At 36.4% G+C, this 24119-nt stretch overlaps 1 long non-coding RNA gene across 1 annotated transcript in view; it reads left to right on the top strand.

Moving 5' to 3' along the window:
* Positions 1-2708: 2708 nt before the first annotated feature.
* Positions 2709-24119, top strand: part of LOC138700211 (uncharacterized) — a 48987-nt gene continuing 27576 nt past the window's right edge. Inside the window, exon 1 of the long non-coding RNA XR_011332300.1 lies at positions 2709-2961. This is a non-coding gene — a long non-coding RNA (uncharacterized lncRNA). The remainder of the gene's footprint in view (positions 2962-24119) is intronic.

Raw genomic sequence — 24119 nt, forward strand, 5'->3', positions numbered from 1 at the left:
ATGACTTGGTCGTAACCCTGGTCATAACCCACCATGTTATTGTTAAGTGGAATTGCAATTGTTTAGACTTTTCAGTCAGTTTAAAACTGCGTTTTGTCACGCAATCTGCTTTTAGGCTCAAGAGAAGCTGCAAGAACAATTTGGTGGAATATGAACGAAGTATGCACTGTGTTCGTTGAGTGCCTGGTGTCAATGTTTTTACAGTCCAGAGAATATTCCAGTGGTGCAGAGAACTCATTTTCTGCATTATAGGAGAAATACCTGTTGAGAACTATCGATATCTGCAACTGTAAAGTTTGATGGGATCATCATATGACTGCTATAGAAGCTCGAAATCACCTCGAAATTGTGATGGAACTTATGTGTCTTAGAGAATAAGAAGGAGGCTGGAGGAGGCAGGCCTCATTTCTAGTGAGTCATGCAAGGATCCCTTGTTGATTTATTAACATTGGTGACCTGTTCTCTTCTCGCAAATACAGTCCTCCTTTATACAACCTTAAATCTTAACTTGTGAATGAAAGGAAAAGTCCACTAATGCTGCTTTATTCTGAACGAGTTTAATGGGTGAGACAAAAACATGCTGTCCAATATTGATATCAGCAAGGGATCCTTGTTCATCTTTTAGAGATGAGCTCTGCCTCTTCCAGTCTTCTCCATATTCTGTCACTGACACAGACCTCCCCCATTATCATTTCAATACGATTTCATGCTTCTACAACAGTCATATAACTTTCAATCATAGATAACGATCGTACTTGACGGATATTTCTCTTTTGTTGTCTATTTCTGATCTTCTTGATAACGTGTTATATTTTCTGCATCTTTGGAATGTTCTGTAAACAATTTGAACATTGATGTCTGGCATCCAATGAACACAGACGCTAAATAACCTAGATGTTGATACAGTGTCATAAAATAACCCAATAAAATAAAATGCAATGAACATACTAGATAATTTGTCCATATTTCACCAAAGAAATTGAAGGGTTGATAGACTGATAGTAAAAATCAAATTAGTCCAAAAGTCCATATTTCAGAAAACTGAAAAAACTGCCATTCTCGTTTATCGTACAGTAAAATAATCTTAAATATTTTAGATACTTAGATTTTATATCTGCCAACCTCTGATTGAGGTTCTGGCTCATACGTACATCTATTATCAGACAGTACATCTTACTTGACGATATGTGTCAGAGGAAGAACAATTGTTTATATGCATCTGAAGTCTGATTAGTGTAATATGTAGCTAGTTGGTGATGTATGCAGTGTATTGGGAAAGAAACTATTGACTCTACCCCGTTAGGCCCTTCTTCCACCAAACCCTTCAAATAATGGGGTTTCAATATTCAAGTGTTTTTTCGATAATTTGCTTTAAAGTATATTTCGTCAATTGTGGATTTTCAATTTATAAAGCCATTCCCATAATCTTAACTTGAAAATGGTTTATACAGTTCAATACAGTAAGGCTAGGTGCATACATGCGATTCTTACTATGACTCAAGAGTTTAGTCATGTCGTGCATGTTCCACGATTTCACCACATCTGTACAGCTTTGTCACGGAGGTGTACAAACACACGGCAGTTGAGAAGCAGTTGCACAGTGTTCAACACAGGGGCTCCCACATTTGTTTCCACTTTACCTTGAGGAAGAGAAAAAGAAAAGAGTAATTGTGTTCATCTATTCCTAACAAGAGGAAAATTTCACACGTTACATGAGCTGCAATAGTACCCAGAAGTTTTGTTAATGAGCACAAGGAGTTATGTTGATCTTGTCTCATTACTTGGTCCATCTTTACAACATCAATAATTGGAGAAGCACCATTATCCCAGAGGAGAGATTGAGTGTTACATTAAGGTAAGTAAAACCACACAATAATATTTAGTCACTTTATTAAAAAAAAGGATTCTCATAGGACCGAAATACACATTGCACAATATAAAGAAAGCGTAATATTTATTTAGTGAATTCTTCCAACTTTTTCTTTATCGTATTATTTAATAAAAACTTTTTTGGAGTAATAATGGACAAAAACAAAACTGATTTTCAAATATCGAGTACTAAATTCGAGAGATTACGACTAAGCTGAATCATTTGAGTGACTGCGGAGGCCAGACAGATTGAGTTTGTAGGTTCTGTGCATCCCATGATAATGATGGCCCTAAAGTAGCACGGTGAATAAATAATCTTTCAGTAATTGGAGTAGCATTCAGCATTGTGTTGGATGAAGTAACATACTTGTTAATGCAAAGTTCGACATTCTCACTCCTATCTGCCAAAATATTTGTAGATTTTTAATTTTTGCTCTGAACTGTTCGTTTTTGGAGAATGATTTTAATATAGGAACTAAATAAAGTGCGAAATTCTTGTCTTTATCCAGATCATCCTTAGTATCTTGGAGTAAAGATTCTTGAAAATCTCCATGATGGCTGTGGTTCTCACTGTTCAAAACTTTCCAGATTTTCACTTTCATCTGTAATATCGGAAGGATTGACGTTACTATCAGTGGCCATTGTTGCATTGAAGGCTTCAGAAAAAGCAGTTTTAAAAATAAATATTTCCTACATTTGGTAGCTGCTTGGCCAGCAGTTTTTTTTTTTTTTTTTTTTTTTTTCAGTTCTCTTGTGAAGCATATTCATAAATTTAAGTATGTTTCCTTCATATCTGCACCTGTAACAAAATAGTACCTTTTTTTTTTTTCAGATACCTGGTAACCAGCACAATTTATACATCCTCTTTGAATATCTGCTAGGAGCACATGAGACATTGTGAGAACATCATGTGATCAACTTTGGAATATATTGCAACTAATATATGCCAGAGAAGACAAGAAGACTGGATACAAAGTACTGACCTTTTTTTTTTACGAGCAGACAGATTTTCTGAATGCAGTAGGTGCCATTAGCAGTGAATGAATGAATTAGCTGTCTATGTCCCATTAAGGGCTAAGGCCTCCTTCAAAAGTGAGTAGCTCGTTCAGAATCTCTTGTAGTGAGCTATTTCACATGAGCTGGATAGCTCATAATCTTACTGGAGTGTTTTATTTAGTGTTCACATATTTAGCACTGTTATGACTTATCACGCACTTATTCTTGCTTGCAAGCTTCTGTAGGTATTTTGTCTCTTCGCTGCATTAGACCAATGTCCTCCAGCGATTTTTCTGAGAGTTTTACCATCTCGTTCTCAGTCTGCCTTTTTTTCTTTTGCCAATGAGGGGGTCCCACACTATAGAGGTCTGCGCCCATCTGTAGTTCGTTAGCCTTGCTACATGCTTCCCCCCCCCTCCCCCCAAAATTTCTATTATTCTACTGCTCGCATATGGAGCCACGTCAGTTAGTCCTGACATCTTCCTTAATCTATTTATTTTTTTTATTTATTTAACCCATTTATGCCCAGGTGGGTCGTTTTCGACCCATTGATTAAAATTATTTTCCACGCAAATTAATCTAGACAACACTACGTGTCTACTTTTCGTAGATGCACAAAGATACAATGCACTTGTGGAACACGCGGGAAACCAACAGACCACGTCATTATTGCGCGGGAACTTGCCGAATAAATATGACACAACTACCGTCTGCCTTGGAGAAGAAAAAGTGAGCAAAAACTCTGTTCAATCCGTGAATTTTATTAACAATCACTGTTTCCTGCCAAGAAGATTCAGGAGAATATGTATCTTGTATGTTTTTGTCAATTTACGTTATTTGCTGTACAATGGGGCTTAGAATTTAGTATGGGTCGATAACGACCCACTAAGCACTTATTCGAGGATTACCTTTCACATAGCTTTTCATTATGAAATCATTTTCTTTTCTTATTATTTTTCTTTGAGTGATGTTTTTACGAACAACTACCTCAATAGAAGTTTGTGTATGGATTAGGAGTGCTTTTGGAAATGATAATTCTGATTGCACTTCTCAGAATGTCTCAGGCTTATTCCCGCTTTTGTTTACAACGTTGTTTTATTTGTGTAATGTTATATCTCACCGCTTGGGATGCACTCTGATTAGTCTTTGACGAACTAAGTAGTTCATAATTCTGGGCACTAGCAGCATCTCTGAGAGCCGGGTGTGAATAACAATCAGAATGAGAGTTCTCTACTGACCCTATCTGAAAAGTGAGATTCTTCATAACAGTTTCCATAATCATAAGTATTCCCTCTTTTCAGACTCACTGTTCTGACAGTAATCTAAATTCTAGGATAGTTGGAGAGATCTGATTCTTCCGAAATCCCAAAATACGGGGCAGATATATTCATTTGTCTGCCTGAGGATAACGGATGCACATTCTGGAGATGAAGATTGCAAGGACTCCGACTGAGCTCAACTACAAATCATAGTAGAGTTAGTGACAGAGCTACCAGACATTGTTCAGCCTTATAATGAGGAAGGGGGCACCGATATTAGAAAATATTCAGATCTTATCAGCAATGAAATTGAGAATTCCCCACCACCTACACATAGAATAAAGCGAGAAAGAAATAAAGGTGAGCATCATGTCTAACGAACATGAAGTAGCTCCTTTACAAGAAGAGGAAATCAAAGTTCGTCTGCCTTATGTTTTCCGTAAATATAATTGCAATATGAGTGGAGAACATACTTCTGATATACGTGGAAAAATGGCACATACCATTACTTTCATGGTTATTAGATGTGTGCATGAACAATGCTTGGTTTCTCAGTCAGTCGATCATATGGAAAGTCTTTGGATGCACTCACCTTCGGCCACGAAATAACGCAAGCCTAAAATATGACACTTCTCCAAAGAGTGGAAGACGAGTTCGTTCCTTCCATACCATCAAAGAACACCGGAGAAAGGGTCACTGTGGGCACTATAGTCCAACAACAAAGATGGCGATACAAGATTTGTGGCAATATAAAAGCATGTCAGAGGTGCACCATATCATGAGTAGATCTAAGGACTTATGTCATGTATTTTTAGTAGGTTATTTTGCATCTCAGGTTATTTAGTGTCTGAATGAGATGAAGGTGATAATGCCGGTGAAAAGTGTCCGGGGTCCAGCACCGATAGTTACCCAGCATTTGCTCATATTGGATTGAGGGAAAAACCCGGAAAAAAACCTCAACCAGGTAACTTGCCCCGACTGGGATTCGAACCCGGGCAACCTGGTTTCGCGGCCAGACGCGCTAACCACAGGTGTGGACCTTATGTCATGTACCATAATTTATTGTGTGCTTCAAATTATTTATTTCTTCCAGTACAAGGTTTCCTTTCAGATGTGTGAATGTAAAATACATGTAAATGTGAATATAGCTCACAGCGAATTTATTCAATAAATATTTTAAAATATCGTATGTATTTCTAATATGGTAATGATTTGTTTATACATTACTTTTCAATTTAACAAGTTGCATACTATGCAAAAGCATAAATAAAACAAGAAATCATCAAAACATCATAATGAACAAATTCTCGAGGAAGTGCCTAGTGGGTCGTTATCAACCCACCCCATAAATTTTTACCGAAGTAACTAAATCAGTATTTTCATAGTTCCTCATGCTTATAACGTCCCTCTGACTCACTTAATATGATATGTGAAACAAAAATTAAAAAAAAATAATCTGGGCATAAATGGGTTAATGCAGGGCTGTAGAGTTTATCTTTAGCCCTGATAATGGCAACATGCAATATTCATAGTTTAGTGTGAAACAAGTAAACAAATATACAAATAAACAAAGAAAGTGAGAAGAGTACATAAATAGTTCATCTCAGCAAGAATGATGGAATATATATATAACATGAAAGGAAGAGTACCAAATTTTATATTTGGAGGGCCATCATCTTCTCTCTTGCTTCCCAATACTTCTGTACCAGTGTTGTGGAGGACAGATTGGGACAATCTATTAGATGGTCTGAGTCCATTACGATATTCTGGTTGCAGTGGGCAGTTAGGATTCTGGAGTAAACCAATGCGGCATAGATGTTTACCCAAGCAATCATGTCCAGTTGCTAATTGGAATTTGGCAACTGCTTCTCTCCTTGGTCGATCTGGTTCCGAAGTTACATAGTCTTTCCAGTCTGAGGTGCTTATGGTATCTTGCAGAGATTTTTTATAAGTGTCCTTTACCTTCTGTTGTATGATGGTTGATGCTCGACTGTAGGGTACTTCACAAACATAGGGCAGGATTTTAGTGCTTTTTTTTTTTTTTGCAAGAGAATCAGCTATTTCATTCCTGAAGATACCACAATGGGATGGTATCCACTGCAGGACCACTTTTTTGTTTTGCTCAGTAAGGTTCCTAATTATTTTCCTGTATTTGTTTGTATCAGGACAAGGTGGATGGTTAGAGTCATAGACAAATAAATAGAAAGACCCCCAACTCAATGTATTACCTTCGACACGCTATTGACGCGACATCGAGACACATGGTGGCAAAAAATCGGAACTACATCTCGTTACACATAGTGGCAAAATTCGGAACTACATCCCAAGTTACACAGCCCGATCGGTATTACAGGTATCCGTTATGCCAAAATTAGAGCCTGATCGGTATTGCAGATACCTATTATACCAACACATACTAGTATTTTTATATCCCCAAAGGAGTGTGTAATGGTTTACCAGTTTAAATAACATGTTTAACCACAATATTTATATCACATTTTTGTTTTGTTAACATGTGAATATAAATATAATGGTTGAACATGAAACTGAAAACCATTAACACACTCCCTTTTTTAACACCGTCATATAACCCTTTTATTAAATTATCAAATTTGACTAATAAAAGTTTTTGCATCTTCTAGATAAAATATGTAATTGAGATACAGGATGCGAATAGGATAGGATACTTCTCTCCAAAACACCTTAAGCACTATTTTTAAAGAATAATGTTATGTATCATGTATTGGAAGATAAAAACAAAGATTGACTTTGGAATATTGATTTCAAAGTTATTATTGGTCAATTATATAATTATAATTCGCTCTTAATTTTTTTATGTCAAACATTAGCTTGAAAATAGTCATAAGATGTTTTGCTGTGACATAGTACAACACACGTTCAAAAACATTTATAAAACACCACTTTATTTGTTTTACACCGTCAGAGCTGAACATCTATTTTTAAAAGTAACTGCCATTAGTTTAATATATGGATATTAAAAATCTAAATAATCAATAATCACCATTGATAAAGAATACAAAGTAAACTATTTATCTACAAAAGACATAAAATTAACTTAGACATTCAATAATAACACCATTAAGAAATACAAATAAAAAAATTATTTTTCATTCTCTGATGTATAGTTAATTCAAAACACTGAACGTATTAGAAAAAGTGCAATACAATTTATTAGAGATAAGTCTATACTTCGCAACATTTCCTAATTTTGAGCTTTGATACTGAGAGTGTTTGATTTGATTGTGGCCCCATTGCTCAAAATATTGTACCATATTTATTCTCTTCTTAGCTGATGTTATATGACCAGCATTCCATTATAACAAGTTTAGTTGCTTCTGTACCATTAAAGTAGTCCCCGCCCGGAGATACGATTGGGGGAATATTTTGCTGCATAGAATTGGAATATATCAATCCCCTAACTGTCCAGTGTGCTACTCACACCAAGAAATGGATTTGGAACAACTCAAAATCTGTGCTTCAGTGGCTGACCATGACAATAATATTGAAAAATATTGGAGTGCAAGAGGTCAAATGACTTTATTGTCAAACGCCTGGCATTAGAAAACAACAACATATTTACTCTAAAAATTCTAAATAATGCACCCAAATCTCACCAGATGTGGAAGCTGCAGATTCGTATCGCTGCCACTGGACTCTCTCCTATGCCCTATAGCTGACACAACTGAAATTCTCATTGTACTAGTAATTATTATTTGTATTTATATTATTATGTAATGTTAACTTAGGGTCTTAAAGATCGTTAGATTTATCATTGCCCTATATACGAGTATTACAAAAATTATATTGCTCATAATATGGAAGTCAAGTACCCTACTTTTTTTTTCAGATGAATGAATTCCCCTTATTTTCCTTCAATTAACTGAAGAAGTCGAGACATTAAACGAAATGAGATAAAAATAATAATAATAATAATAATAATGAATGATTCTATTACTATACACTTGTCAACAAAATTAAACACATTTTTTGTTAAAAGATAAAGACAACGAATGAATCACCCACTGAAAGAGAATACAAAGAAAACAATTTATCTACAACAGACATATCGTAATAATTAATCTTAGGTTTTCAACAAAAGTACCATTAAGAAATACGTACAAAGAAAAAAGTGGTACTTTTAAGCTTCTCATGCACAGCTAATTGAAAGCAACAACATATTTGAAAAAGTACAATGTAATTTATTAGAGATAAGTCGATATTACACATTTCCTTATTTTGAGCTTCGATACTGGCAGTGCTTGGTTATGCCCCCATTGCTGGAGTATTGTGCCACATTTATTCTCTAAAAATACGTAAATAGTGCACCCAAAACTCGCCAGTTGAGAAAGCTGCAGGTTCAAATTGATGCCACGGTGAAGTGCTATGTTAGGTGGTGAAAAAGGTTAAAATGAGTAGGCTGGTGATGAAGTGGATCGTAGTTCCTGGGTGGGATACCAAGCATCTTTTGATGGAATGGCCCCTCTTAGTAAGTTGTACCTGAAGTCATCGTTATACTGATTACTGTGAAAATGGCTTGCACATAATTATATAGGCCGTTCTGTAAGGATGAGGATTTTCTGCCACAGCTGCCCACATTTGGTACCTGTTACAATCAAGATTCTATTATCTTCGAAAAATACACAAACCAGGATTGTTATTAATTTAAATTAATGATTTAATCATGATGTAAATAAAATAATTTTCATTATTTACATCAGATAATTATTACTTAAATCACAGATTAAAATATGCAGCTAACATGGTTAAGATGAGAAATTAACTTCCTGAAGAAAAAAATATAAACTTTTTACATATAGCTGTTCTGCTGCTTCTTAAAACTATTAGCAATATATATAAGTAGCAAACTTGCAAAACTTGACATGTCCATTTTTATAAAATACACTTCAGATGCCAAAAACTTGCATCTCTGCAGTGAACAAAATATTTTCTATGGTGAAATATATTTTTCTTCCTATAAATTCATATAAAATTTCACCACAGAAAGAACTTTGTCTATTACAGACATATATTTCTAGCATTTTCTGAAAAAATTGACAGGTTTTGAAAGTTTGCTTCTCATATGTCTTTTCCTAACTCCTAATTAAGGAGCAACAGAACACATGGTACAGGTAGTCAAATAGGGCCTACTTTCGGGATCACCACCTAATTAAAGCATAGTATGATGCTGAGGATTGAAATGAATAGCTGTAGCTCATAACAATATTCAAAGTAACAGTTGCACAAATGCCAAATGGACTACATATTTATTTTGAAAACACACAATGCTAAACTCTTCTGATAAATTTATTTGTAAATATTAATCTCTCTAAATAGTTGAATTCTTTTCTAATGAATAACAAACTGAGTATAATATCTTGCCTAAGTCTAAGCTAATTATTAATGTCATTAAGTGCAGATTATTAGTGCTGCAACTCTTCATGTATTAATAATGAGTCCTATGTGTGAACATAGTAAATTATTTTTGAAGCGATGTTGTTAATTACTTAAAATAACACATTAAAAATACACAATTATGTAGGAACTAATGCACAAATTAAGTTTAAATGAATTACAAAAGAAGGCAAAAAATCATGTTAATAAACAAATCTGATTTCGACAAAAAAATTCTCACTGAAATTAAAAAATCATTACAGTTTACCAACCCTGACTATTTACTGAAGATATATAAGGATATCTTTGCATTGAGCTTATGCCAACGCCATTGCTTACCTTTTAAGCTGTGCTGCATTACTTGGCACAGGAAACAGGAATAACCAGGTCTTTTCATTAGTATCCGCCATTTGTCTTTCTATTAACTGAAACAAACCAGCCGTAGGCTAGTATCGTATAATGCATTAATAACACTACATTTCATAGAACAATTAAAGGATTTCAGTATAATCGACGTTTGTGAAATATTCCTGGAAGAATTCTATCCACGAGTCTATAAAAATAATAAGTATCTCCGGCAATTTAATTCTTTTTATTTTATCAAAATTATTCGAGTAAAGGTACTACTGTTAACTGTAAAGTCAAATTTTCTAAAATATGTCTTCTTTTCGGGAATGACACTTGTTTACTATTGTGTTACCAAGCTAGGGTACGCCGCCATCCTTTGGTAACGTAACTGTAAAGAATTAAGCCGGGAACAACATATTTAGTCATATCAGGTTCTGTCCCAAGAATTTTAAGATGTCTGACCAACTTAACTTAGCTATATACAAAAATAAGATATTCGTTCATACTCAAAGTGTATATTAACTCTGTTAGCCTATCTTTAAAGCTCTTGGTGTAATTGCAGTTAGGCCTACTACACTCTTGTAATTCAGCACAGAAGTCAGTTCATCATGTGGTAGTGGTAGAAGGAAGGTAACCGCGTTCTGAAGTTATCCCTTAAAACAATTAAAGGAGCTCAGTTTAATAAATGTTTAAGATATGATGGAAGAATTCAGTTTACATTTAAAAACATGATGGTATAGTTTAGCTGCATCTACACGGTTCAGTTTTTCATGCGTGTACTCATGTAATCTGGGAAGAATATTGAAAGAATCAAGTTTAAAGTGCACGTTGAATTAAGATGCATGAAAATTTTATATCTAGATGGTATGCCGTATTAATATTAAATACCAATCTTTCATGCATTACTTGAATGTGTAAAGTTCAAAGAAAAGTTGAACCGTGTAGATGACGTTAGGTCTGGTAATCTCAAACGTATTTCTTTCTTACCTTTAACATTGCGAATTATTTCTTGTTGCAGGAAAGCACCAATAATTTCTAAATTAACTCGATCTATTCAAATATCTTCCTTAAGTATTCTTTGTCCTTTCATAATTGCTTCAAGATTTAAATGTAACAGAATGCCAACATCGAACAATTGATTGTCTGAACAAATGAGTTTAATAGGCCATACACAGTAGAATAATATGGCTACTTTGTCTTCGAATGAAAATGCAAATCAGCTATACAATAATAGTAATAATAATCCGAATGTTATAAAACTGACACATCCTGTAAATAATGGAAATTAATAATAACTGTTTAAAAGAGTCATATTGGCAAAACTTATAACCAAAGAACTTTCGAAACCAAAGAGATTTGTATTACTAACTTTACTAGTTCTTTGATCAAAATACAGCTAGCGCTGTCGCGACCACTCAGCAAACTAAGGAACATCTATGAGCATCCAATATCTATCATTTAAGTTAAACCCCCCCTGGTTATCGTTGTTGGTGATGGTGGATATTGCAGCTTGGGAGTCACACAGAATTACAGCATTTGAAAATGTTGATAATTGAGGCAATAATTGTTTGAGAGCAGTTTTTATGGCTCTCACTTCTCCATCAAAGGCAGTGTGCACCCTGGAAAAGCAAAAAGAGCGGCTAAGTAGTTTACCACGCCTGCAGGAAATGGCAACCAACAACATGAAGCATTGAAACCGTCCTTCTAGGGATGACGTCCTGAAAATAGCACAATGGAATTGTGGAGGACTAACACAAAGTAAAAGAACAGAGTTTCTTAAAATACTCGATACCAACAAGGTTGACGTCTTTATCCTGATTGAAGCAAATAAAAGACAAGAAGATATAACTAAGTTCCCCTTCCCTGGCTACTCAACTTATCTCCTTGAAAAACATTCTTTTCCTTAATCTTGTTGTGGAGATTTTGTCACTGAGAGATAATCCCAGTGTTTAACATTTCATCTTTCGTTGGCAGATTTGGATGGTGTTCTGATAAGCTGCTGTCAGGCACCAAGTTTGGCAGCTGTACAGGAGCATTGGGAAGCTGCAGATGTTTAGCATTTCGAATCTTAGTCTGCTGTTCAGTGATTTGTCCAGCAGGATGAATCTCAGGGTCCAGAATATCTTCCATATCAGGGCCATCTCCAGTCATTTTAGGTAGGTTGCATACTGTCTCACAGTTGGAGTGAAAACAAATCTCTTTCAATTAACTTGGGAAAATTGATTTTCGTTTTGATATGCCATTTATAAAATAGTGTGCCCTTCTCTTTTGGCCACCAGGCAATCATTTCCTTTTCCATTGAACGAGAACAAAATCTCCTCCCACATTTTTCTTTTAACATTCATCTGTTTATTGTTCTTTGTGGAAAACATCAACAAGTAGAGAATTTTGTTGCGAATAACCAATTCATCATCATTACTAGAAACACATAAATCACTCTTTCCGAAAGATTAAAGGCTGAAACTTGTTGTCATCAGAAGTAGATGGTTCCTCCTTTTTCTACTTTTTATGTTTGTCCTTTTTAGGTGGGCAAACTTGTTTAGAAGTTGGGACTTCGTGTGCCTCAGCAAACTTTCACAAATACTTTTTCCAGGTGGCACTTGTAGTTTCTTCATTGCAGATCTATCTTCGTTTAGGAATCGACTTATAATATCCTTTCCATATATTGGAAACATTCCAGCTTTTCTGAACCCAGCCTTTAAATTGTCAAATAAGTTTGGTTCAACTCCTTTAACTCTCTTTTTAACAGCATTGGGTACTGGTATTTGATATTTTGGCAATGTAGAATTTATTTTCCCAGTATCTGATTGTTTCCATTTGGTGAGAATATTCCTCCACTTCTTTTTAAGTGGCCTGAAATAGGCAGCGTCAAGGAGGTGAGTTAAATGGGAAGAATTTAGTGGTAAACAGACAAAGTGAATGTTGTTTTCCTCACACAATTTGATAACATTAACATTTAGATTGGAAGCCAAATTATTAACAATAAGGATCTTTTTTCTTCTCCTGCTTTCTAAAGATTAGTAGGACATGGGAAGTGAGTCACTCTTAAAAAATTCCCAAATCAATTCAGCCATGTTTACTCCATTTTCAGTCCATGTTGTCCAAAGATTCTCGGTCTTGTAACTAATACAGAGTGAGTCAGAACTTTCTCCGCACTAGTGGAATAAGCGAGAGTGCGCTAGATACGGAGAATGGAGTGGTACCACTGGCAGCGCTAGTGGAATAACGAGAGCGCGCCAAGTATGCAGAATGAATGTTGTTGTTTAGTCAACTGTCCAAAGACAAGTTTGAACCTTACAGGTGATACCAATAAGGCACCACTTATCAGACAACAAGGCCAGGAGATAGTGGGGTGCGACAAATCCTAAATATGGCAATAATCAATAAATAATATTGAAATTCCAAAACACTTACCTACTCTATAGAAGATATTGAAAATGTCTTCCATTTTCTTGAAGACATAGATCTACCCGCTTCACCTTATTTTCAAAAACCTTGATCAAAGTTTCCTGACTCACTGAATTGAAAAAATCTGTTATTGCATATTTTAATTCATTGATCGTGGTAGGATTGATCTGGTACACTTTAGATTTAGCTGCTCCCTAAAAGAAATAATCAGGAGGCGTTAGATCGGGGGATCTCGGCGGCCACAATCCTTGTGAAATTATTCTTTCACCGAAAACCTCTTCTAACAATTGCATGGATCGGATAGATGTATGAGCTGTAGCACCATCTTGTTGAAAGAAACAACTATTTAATTCAATTTCATTTAATTGCCCAATAAAAGGAAACAATATATCTGAGCAATTAACTTCAGAGTTTACTTTGTCGTTAAAAAAAATTGGTCCTATAATGCGTGCTCGTGATATGGCACACCACACCCCAATTTTCTGGGAGTGCAATGGTGTTTCATGTAGTGCATAAGGGTTTTCACAGGACCAGATCCGTGTATTCTGGGAATTTACGTAACCTGAAAGATGAAACCAAGCTTCGTCTGTAAAGAATGTCCTGTCTAACACATCAACACCATGACGACGAATAAATCTTTGAAACCAAACACAATAATTTAGTCTTTTCTCATTATCTGTGGGTTTTAGTTCATGCACTACCGATACCTTGTACGGCCGTAATCCTAGTTAATTCTTTAATGCTCTACGCACAGTGGAATAGGAAATGTTAGTTTGCTATGCCAATTTTCTAACCGATTTGTTGGGGCTTTTTAGCATTCGATCAGAAATATCTAACAGTTTGTCTTCCGTTAAAACTGTGGGCCTCCCACACTGTGGAGCAACTTGCACGGAACCTGTCTGGCGAAATTTATTTACCAGATTGCGCACTGTATCCCGATGAGGTAAATTAGAGTTTGGGAAACGTTCTCTAAACTTCTGTTTCACTTTTTCACTGTATTTGTCACCTTCTCGAAACACATATTCCACTATAAAAGCTCGTTCTTCAACTGAAAACATTTCACGGAATGTATGCACTTGCTGGTTGCAATACACTGACTGAAGAGTGGTTGTGTTTATAACCTTGCTGAGGACGCGCCGGTATTGTTTGCATGGCTACCCCCTAAGACAAGGGAGAAATACCAACCTACACCAGGATATAAGTGTGTTTGCCACTGCGGAGAAAGTTCTGACTCTCTCTGTATAAACAGGAAGTGAAATTCCTGTTGCAGTACTGCAGAACATAACACTGTACTTGACTTTGTAAAGTTCATTATCTGTTCTGGATATTTATATCCTCTGCGACAAATGATTTTTAGTTTCACTGGATCGTCACCCATGTTGGTTTTATCGTAATTATATATATATATATATATTTGTGATGGGTATGGGGACATGTTTGACTGAACTACGTAGATTGTCAATGTATTCATCGATAGCTGCATGAACTCTCTTTATATTCGCGTTAATTGGGAATGCCTATTCAGAAATGATTCAGTTACAGCTTTATCTCGCACAGCTAAGTAGGACTTCACAATAAATCTGAAATCAAGTTTATCTATAGGAAATCCATAATCACAGATTTTATCAATTTGGCTAGTGAAGGCTTGTTCCATAAACACATTTGGATGACCCATTTATTACTGGATTTATTTTTCAACTTTCTTTTATAGTGGATCGACTTATCTTAAAAGAAGCTTCAATTTGTCTTTGCGACATTTGCCTGGAATGAATTGGTACTAAAGATTCTTGAAGTTGTACTGTATAATCTGTAAATTTTCGACTCCAAGGCAAATTTTTATATTATCCTCAAACCTGTAAAGAAACGACAGGAAATAAATGTTGTTGTAAGAAAATTTTGAAAAGCATGTTGGTCCGACAAGTTAACAAGTAAATGAAGATAAATACCATAGGTCCTTCAATAACTGTGTATTTTTAACCTAATGCATAGTACAAAAAATTACATTAGGTTATACACATAAAAACACATATACAACTAGCGCTTTCGCTATTAAGATAGCATCTTCAGGTCTGGTTAGCATATTATGAAGCTTTTTACATAAAGATATAGATGGAATGCAACATAATGAAATGTAGTAAAATACACGATGTGAAAAAAATTACAATGTTAAGATAACTGTGCAAACAAAAGGCAAAGTAAAATAATGACTTGAAAAACAGGCAAATGGTTGTAATAATTCAAACCTCTATAAAGTCTAGATATTAAATTGTAAAAACTATGCCTTGAGATAAAAGTCTGCAAAACATGTGCACAGCTTATAAAATATAACAGAGACGGTTAAAAGAGTAAAAAGTTGCAACAGTCATCACGACGTATACAATGGCAGCATGTAGTGAATCTGTAAGAATCGATAAGAGATGTTTTAATAAAGGAACCTATGCGGATCAAAAAGGATTATGTAGCGATAAAACATTTACGAGATTTTTGAAGCCGTGGGAAGAGCCGATGTTATCTGGCCGGTTACGTGGTGGTGACTGGTGCAATGACATATAAAAGAATCACATCGTGACGTAAGTGGAGGGGGGTACATGTTGCAGCGAGAAGAGTTCCCATTGGCCAATTTGAATAAAGAATTGTTAGAATTAGGTAATTGTTCATTGAGTAACGAAATGTTATTACTAAGCGACTTAGCTATGGAAAATTCTTCTGCAACTAAATTAATATTCCCGTTGTTGATAGGTTTAAGACCTAAGACCTATTAGGTCTTAACCCTATAGGTTTATTATTATGTTGCATTCCATCTATGTCTTTATGTAAAAAGCTTCATAATATGCTAACCAGACCTGAAGATGCTATCTTAATAGCAAAAGCGCTAGTCGTATATATGTTTTTATTTGTATAACCTAATGTAATTTTTTGTACTATGCATTAGGTTAAAAATAGACAGTTATTGAAGGACCTATGATATTTATCTTCATTCATTGCTGTAAGATGTAAAATATAGAAACAGACTGGCATCAAAAACATATTAAAAAATACGTGCTTGCAGGATACTTGGAGCTTTTCTCTGGCACATAACCAATTGTGGAATTACAACATTTTACAGTAAACTTACTTTGTATGAAAAATGTTATCTCTGTCTTGTTATTAACATACATATTGTTGATGTTTTCTAATACCGGACACTTGGCATGAAGCTGGACATCTGATGAGGTGCTTCCAATCTATCTCTCCATTCAGCCTGCACATTGGACATGTAGGTTACTGGAAGACTCCTGTTCTATGTAGGCGTTTTTGCATGTAGTCATGGCCTGTAATTAATCTGAAGGCTGCTACTGCTGATTTCCTGGGTGCGTCTGATATTGTGTTGGGGTTATGACATGTCTCTTCCCTTTCTTCTCTTTGGACGTTTCTATTCCTGTGTTTTGTGTGTTTATTTGGAGCAGAGGGTCACAGTAGGGGTACAGTAATTCTATTAATCTTTTGACGGAATGAAAGGGTAGTTTTTCTGTAGACCCATGGGTGGATTTGCTACCTTTTTCGGCTAGTACATCTGCTACCACATTTCATAGTATTCAACAATGAGCAGTTATCAATTGTAGGACTAGTCTTTTATTTAGACTTGCAAGCTGTGACAACATTTCAGTGGATTTTATCGATGTACCTGCTGCTACTGTAGGGATTACTGCTTGTGAATCACATAGTGTTACTGCATTCTGGAATTTATTGATTCTATGTAGTAAATTTTGAAGTGATGTATGAATAGCTTCTAGTTCTCCGTCAGAATTTGTTCTTATGTATCCCAGTCGCTTATAAAAGAAAAATAGTTTGCTTGTAGTCCCTGCTCCAGCACCATCAGGGTTCATCCGTAATAATGTATCCAGCCCTGTTTGGGGTGTCTTGTCTGAATTATTTGCAGTGCCACAGCTTTCACTTGATGCAAAGTTGAATAACTCTTTTTTAATTCCTTCTATCAGGGTCAAGTGAATGGGTTTTTTATGAAAGGGCCTAAGTCTTGAATACTAAATTGTTGGCAATTTAAGAAAAACTGTTTATAGGCCGAAATTTTGAAATGAAGACTGAAATAAAAATTTTGTCAGAAATTCTTATTTGAAACCAATTTGACCAGCCAGGTATTAATATTTTGCTGATTATATTTTTTAAGAAAAAAGAATTTGAAATCTGAAAACATAGCCCTTTCAAAAACACAAATTATACTATTTTTGTGCAATTGAACTTATTTTATTCTCTCAAGGTATTCATTTAAGTATTAATTCTGTGCATCGTACTGCGATGGAAATCAGCCAGATTTAAGACCATTTCCAGGCAATTATTTCTTCATACCATTCCTGCTCTGTCTTTTGTGATTAAGCTTGTGTGGGTCTTCAGTCTGGTTGCTGGCTTGCGTTGGTCCCAGTGCGAATCCTAGACATGAAGTCTTAGACCACAACACTATGGCAAGGACTTCTCTGTCCCAAAATTTCTGTTGCATGGCAAATATGAGTGCCCTCACTCAGGGAATCTATGGACAATCAATTGGAATCTACCAATGGCTGTCAAGGTCATGCACATTCTGATCACTGTAATGATTCTTGTTTTGGCGAGGACAGTCATCAGAGAACAAGTTACTATTTGTGACTTTTTAATTCAAAACAATAATGTTACTTTTATTCACAACAATAATGGCTTTCTATTTCTGAATTTAAACACTCCTATCAACAATGGATATTTCACTCCACACAGCAACACAGTATTCGTTATTGCACTACACAGACGACAATAACAATTCACTTGGATTATTGAGAACAACAATGTACTCCTGATTTCAACTAATGTTCACAAAGCACTATTTACAAAACAAAACTGTCAGTTCACAGTTCGTTTGCCTTGGCTAGTTCTTCTAGCTCATTCACCCAAGTTCACAGTATATTGAACCCAAGACTTCCAGAGACAGTCCACTGCACTCGAACTCAAGACTTCCGGATACACCACACTCGTCTGGTCCTTGCGGTCCTTCTCAAATCGAACCCAGATCTCGAAGACTGGCTTCCTTGACGTTCACTGTTGCTTCACAAGACTGACTGACTAAACTGAACTGAACTGAACTGTGCTGCTCTGCTCTTCTATTTATTGCTAAATCACACTTTCTCATTCCTTCGATGCTCGAAATTTCTACAGTTGCTGAGAGGATGGCGCTTCTCGAGACTTCTCCGGATTTCTCCGCTCAGTCGCAGTTGCTCTTCTTCCCCCTCTCTGCCACGGTCCAGCATGTCGTCGTCTCCCCTCTCCTCTCTACTTTGCACTCAGTGCCCACCGAAGCTGGCTTTCTCCTCTCCGCTGCCTGTCTTCCTGCGTGCGCCCTCCCTTCTGCCAGATGCGTGTTCGACTCCCAAGGCAGCGAGAACTTTCCAGCATGGTTGCCACACTATGTTTAACACTTTTTGAGACATAATTTTCAAAGTAATTATTAAAAAATGAATAGACCTCATTTGAACCCTTCCTTCCTTCCTTCCTTTTCCTTCATAGTAAAGGTAAATTACAGATTTGCCTGTTTTAAGATCATGCACATTGAAAACATTTACCTATATTTGCCGCAAATAAAAAAGGTCCTCTACCGGAATGTTTGATAGGGGAGCATTCTGCATGAACTCGACTGCTAAAGTACATATCTCTTCATTCTTGTCACATGTCTTCACGTTTTTCATATTATTGTGAATTTTGCGACTTCATCGAAGGTGGACTTCGAACTCGGCTTTTGCAGCTAATTTCCCACTGTCACTGAGTGGAGATTCCTTATTTTAGTATTAAGCTCTTCACACATACAACAAGTGGCTATTTGCGGTCATCCAAAATGATAATTAAAATTATCACTGAAGTACTGCCTGTAGAAATCATATTTCACATTTGTTCCATCATGTTTAGTACAGTATAGTTCATACATGGTCCTTATATTTATTTTAATCCAGCATCTAAGTAATGCATATCTTTTCCTGCATAATGTGAAGATTTAACCGAGAATGGCCTGATGTGCTGATCAGTGCTTTCAGTCACATCTTCAGGCATCTTATTCCGAGCAGGCTTTCTGTCTCTCTTGTCTGTCAGCAGTTCACCTCGAAGTAGACTTCAGGTAACATTAAACAATCTTTTAATCTTTTTAGCATGCAAACTACTTTTTGTGACAGACCAACTTTCTGCAAGACCCATCCATACAAAGTAATGAAAACTTGAAGTGTTTTTGTTCTGTGTCATTTTTCATTCGAGATTGAACCCTCTAAATATACAGCTTGTGAGAGATCCACATAATGGACAACGCCAATATTCTTCAGGAGGCCCCCTCTCAAGTTTAGAAGAACAAAGCCTCATGAGGAAGTCATCACAACAGTATGATCTCGTACACAATGTCGCATATTTGGCCACTTGTTCTGGAAGATTGCGAAATTTATTGAAGATGTGCATCTTCTTATCATCACTTATACAGGGTGTCCATAAAGACTGGAATAATAGGACATAATACACATACATACATACATACATATTAACATTAAAGAATGTGTTCCACATGTCTCCCACCATTTTCAACACACGTCCTCATACGTTTTGCACAATTTCTTTGAATTGTCTTCAACATACGTGGGTTAAGAGCAGCACATGCAGCAATAATTATTCTTTGATGGAGACGTTCCACATCTCGAATTTTTTCTGCATAAACCTCAGTTTTCACAATCCCCTAAATGGCAAAATCCATAAGGTTTAGGTCTGGTGACCTTGGTGTCCATTCCACAGGGCCCCTTCTCCCAATCCAATGTCCGGGAAACATTTCATCCAGCCAGTGCCGAACGAAACCTGCATAATGAGGTGGGGCCTGTAACGTTGCCTCACTACACCAGTGTTTAAGTAAGGAAACTTTGAAAACCAAATAAATTCAGAAAAAGAAAAAATCCAAAATTACAATACTTCTGATGCATCTCCAGAACCCTGTTCAGCCTGCCCAGAATTCTCTCCAGAATCCTCGTCTTGATTTATATAATCAGGCTTCTTTTGGAGAAGAGATCCACATAATGGATAACGCCAATATTCTTCTTGAGACCCCCTCTCAAGTTTAGAAGAACAAAGCCTCATGAAGAAGTCATCACAGCGGTATGATCTCATACACAATGTCGCATATTTGACCACTTGTTCAACTTAAACAGCTGCGTCCTTAAACCACTGTCGTCTGAAACATTATATCTTTCTCTTAAATAGAATAAACAGCAAACTTTCAGAAAAACAAATAACCAAATTATTTCATTCAGCGGCAGCCCCTTTTTACATATATGTTAAAATCTGCTAACCCACACATAACCCATCTCACAATCACAATCTCCAAGTTTCCGGTGTATACCTATCACATAGCAAAGGTCAAGTTTCAGTTGGTTGATCTCTCCAACTGAGTTGATTCTGCCCTCTTAATGACCCGTATCAGGACAAGTCCCCAACTGACATCACGTTCCAACCAACATCTCCACGACCATCCCCCTCCCCTCGAGCATTCAAGTAGGAGGTAGAAGTGGATCGACGCATGCGCACCGAAATAGTTAAAGTTTGATACACAGGAAACTGTTTTATAAAGATACATATAGAGGAAAGATAGCCGAATTTTCATTCTGTCGGATTACAATATTGAAGAGCCAAACATACCGTGACATCCCCCCCTCCCCACAAACAAGAATGGGGGGGGGGGAAGAAAAATGAAAAAAAAGAGAAGAGAGAGAAAAAAATTTTAATGAAACAATAAAAAGAAAGAATAGGAAAAATTAAGGAAAAGATACACTTCAAAACAACATAGCCAGCTCAAACATAAAAAAATGTATCGATGCAAATATAATGGATGTTGGTGAGTGAAAGAAATGATAATATTAATCGTAACAAATCGAATATGTATATTAATTCAAGTCCAGTGACACTCAGAAGGCGACAATTGTCCATAATAAAGCAACAGCTTTTTTTTTTTTTATACGCTTCCAACTTTTAGAAACGATAGAAATTTAATTACAACGTGCCAGGCATATGACAAATTGAATAATAAAAATAATAATACCTCAAGGTAAAAGGGTAACGGGTAATTAAAGGAAAACAAAAAGGAAAGAAAAATAAGAAAAAGAAAAGAAAAACCCCAAAAGGTAAGTGTAGAGAGAGATACAATGCAGACTCAATACTCCGACAGAATGAATAATCCATTCCAATATAATATATAAAAAGAAATGAATTAAATTTTAATACAATAAATCATACCTCATAGGTTTTAACATTAATGAATTATATTACAAATGGTCTGTATTATAATATTAATAAAATTTAATACAATTTGCTTGGTTTATAAAATTTTATATATATAATTATAAACTATAAATCACCCTCAATATACAATACATCAAAAGTATTTAACTATAATAATAAGATTTATTAAACACAATGTGTACATTGTTATATTTTAGTCAAAAGTTGTCTTCTTCTGCATAGAATGTTAGTGTGTTTGTCTTTGCTTGGCAGGTGAGTATATGGTACTAACTGCAGCTGTGCCCACATAGGGTGCAGATGCACTGCTCTGAGGCCAAGTGTTATCCTCGTTTCGCACAGATCCTATGGTGGAACCCGTGGGCCGCTGTCCTCGTGAAGACGTGACGTAGCTCGAAGTTAGGCTTCTTCCATTCTTCCATGTTCATGGCTGGCATCTGAAGGAATTCCGGGTCCACATCTGCTGCTTTTTCTTCTCTGCCCCAAACGTGGGCCTCATATGCTGGTGTAGGTTGAAGGCCGTTGCTCGTCATCAGCTCTCTTACGAAGAAGTCTGTGTCCATTAATAGGTACACCAGCCTTGTTTGCGTTGTTCTTTGCCACTTGAAGAGCTCTTTTTAGGTATGATGTTTTCACGGCTTCTAGCTTCTTCAGGTTCGCTGAGGTTAAATGGACCCATATCTTTTTGAGCATGTAGCTAACAATTGGAGCGATCTTGATGTAGAAGAATTGCAGGGCTGTGGTCGTGGAGAGCTTCTCGAGCTTCTTTATGTCGTACGTAGCCTTGATCGCTGCCAAGCATCTTTCTTCTATGTGCTTAGTAAATGACTTGCCTGTCACTTGTAGTGTTAAACCCAGATATTTGTACGAGTTAACAATTTCCAGTCTCTCTTTACCATATGTGAAGATGTCCGATCTGAAGACATTTCCGCCTTTTCTGAATTTCATGACCTTTGTTTTCCCTGTATTTATATCTAGGCCATTCCTTCTTGACCATACATGGAGTCTGTTAAGCCTTTCCTGTAATGCCTCTCTGTATTAACTATGACAATGCCTAAAAAGAAATATTAACAATTTAATTAAATAAGATTTTAAAGAGATCTTTTTAGGCACCACTACTAGAATCATCACAAGAGATTATAGGGATACCACTTTGTAAATGCAGTTGTAATGCGCATGCGCTAATCTCCCCTCCCACAGTTCTTGTTCATGGCGAATGCTGAGTTTGTAGGGAGTACAGTTGCGCCAAAGTGAAATGAAGTGTAGTATAAAATAAATAAATGAATCCCTACTAGTAATAGTGCTGTGTGTTTAAGTTATAACCAGAGTATTGGCGTGTCTTTACGTGAGAAATATTGTTTGATAATAAACTCATGGGTGAATATTCCCCCGAAAAATGGATGAAATTATGTGAGCATGTGCGGAAAATAGAGGAAAAATATTTTGACCAGAAGTGTATGGTTGAAGCGAAAGTAAACTACGTAATCCAATGAGAGTCACGATAATAGCGGCCTAGTACCGCCAACTTTGGTTAAGACACAGATTCTGATTGGTGATCGACGTCGGGGAATGCACAGAGGGGAACACGCAGTGAGTGTGGGAGAAGGAAATGAGTTAAGGTTTCCGCAATAGCTGCATTTTCTAAGTGGTCTGATCGTTTATTTCCTGAGAAATTTCCCTTTTCAAACGATTTATCCATGGTCTTAGGTGAGGGTCCCGCTTTCTTTACCAGGCGCGCCGACAGTCGTTTCTTTCCCTGATTAATATTAAGGTGTCATTTGGAAGCTCTAATTTTCCCGGAATAATAATTTTTGTTGGAATTACCGACATAGATTCCTGTATATCATTTTAGCAGCATCTTCAATCTCATCAGATGACGTAGGAACCAAGTCATCTATGAGAGCATCCAACTTATCTCTAAAGAGTTCCCAGTCAGCTGCTTGGTATAGTAGCACAGTTTTTGAAGGAGATAATTGTAGTTGCGCTTGGAATGTTTTTGAAGGAGATAATTGTAGTTGCGCTTGGAATGTAATGATACAGGTTTATGATCTAAATTTGCTAACGAATCATGTACCGAAATTTTGGAATGGAAATTTATGTTTTTGAATAAAGAAATATCTAAAATATCTGGTTGATGGTTATCATTGTTTGGGATATGCGTAGGTGTACGCGGGGCAGAAACCACATAGTCACTCCTAAGGGAGTGGCGATAGAGCTTATTGCCATCTGAGTTGCCCATACGACAGCCCAGCCCCAGACAATGAGTTTTGAATTTAAGTCTCCGCCGACTACCATCTTTCGACTAGTATCCATTAGGATATCTAAATCCCTAACCTTAAGAGATTGGGATGGGCTATATACAGCAATAAACGTTACAGGTTCATTTAAGATCTGTAATGTTACCGCGGTGGCTTCCATTTTCTGTAGGTGAGGGAGCAGTTGCTCGTAATGAGGGATTCCTCTTTGAATTAATATGGCAGTGCCCCCTGCCCTGACTGGTGCGTCCTGTCCCGGATCGACTGAACGATCCGTACGGTAAACTTTGTAATTTGT

Source organism: Periplaneta americana, chromosome 5 (genome assembly GCF_040183065.1).
Source record: "Periplaneta americana isolate PAMFEO1 chromosome 5, P.americana_PAMFEO1_priV1, whole genome shotgun sequence".
Taxonomy (NCBI): domain Eukaryota; kingdom Metazoa; phylum Arthropoda; class Insecta; order Blattodea; family Blattidae; genus Periplaneta; species Periplaneta americana.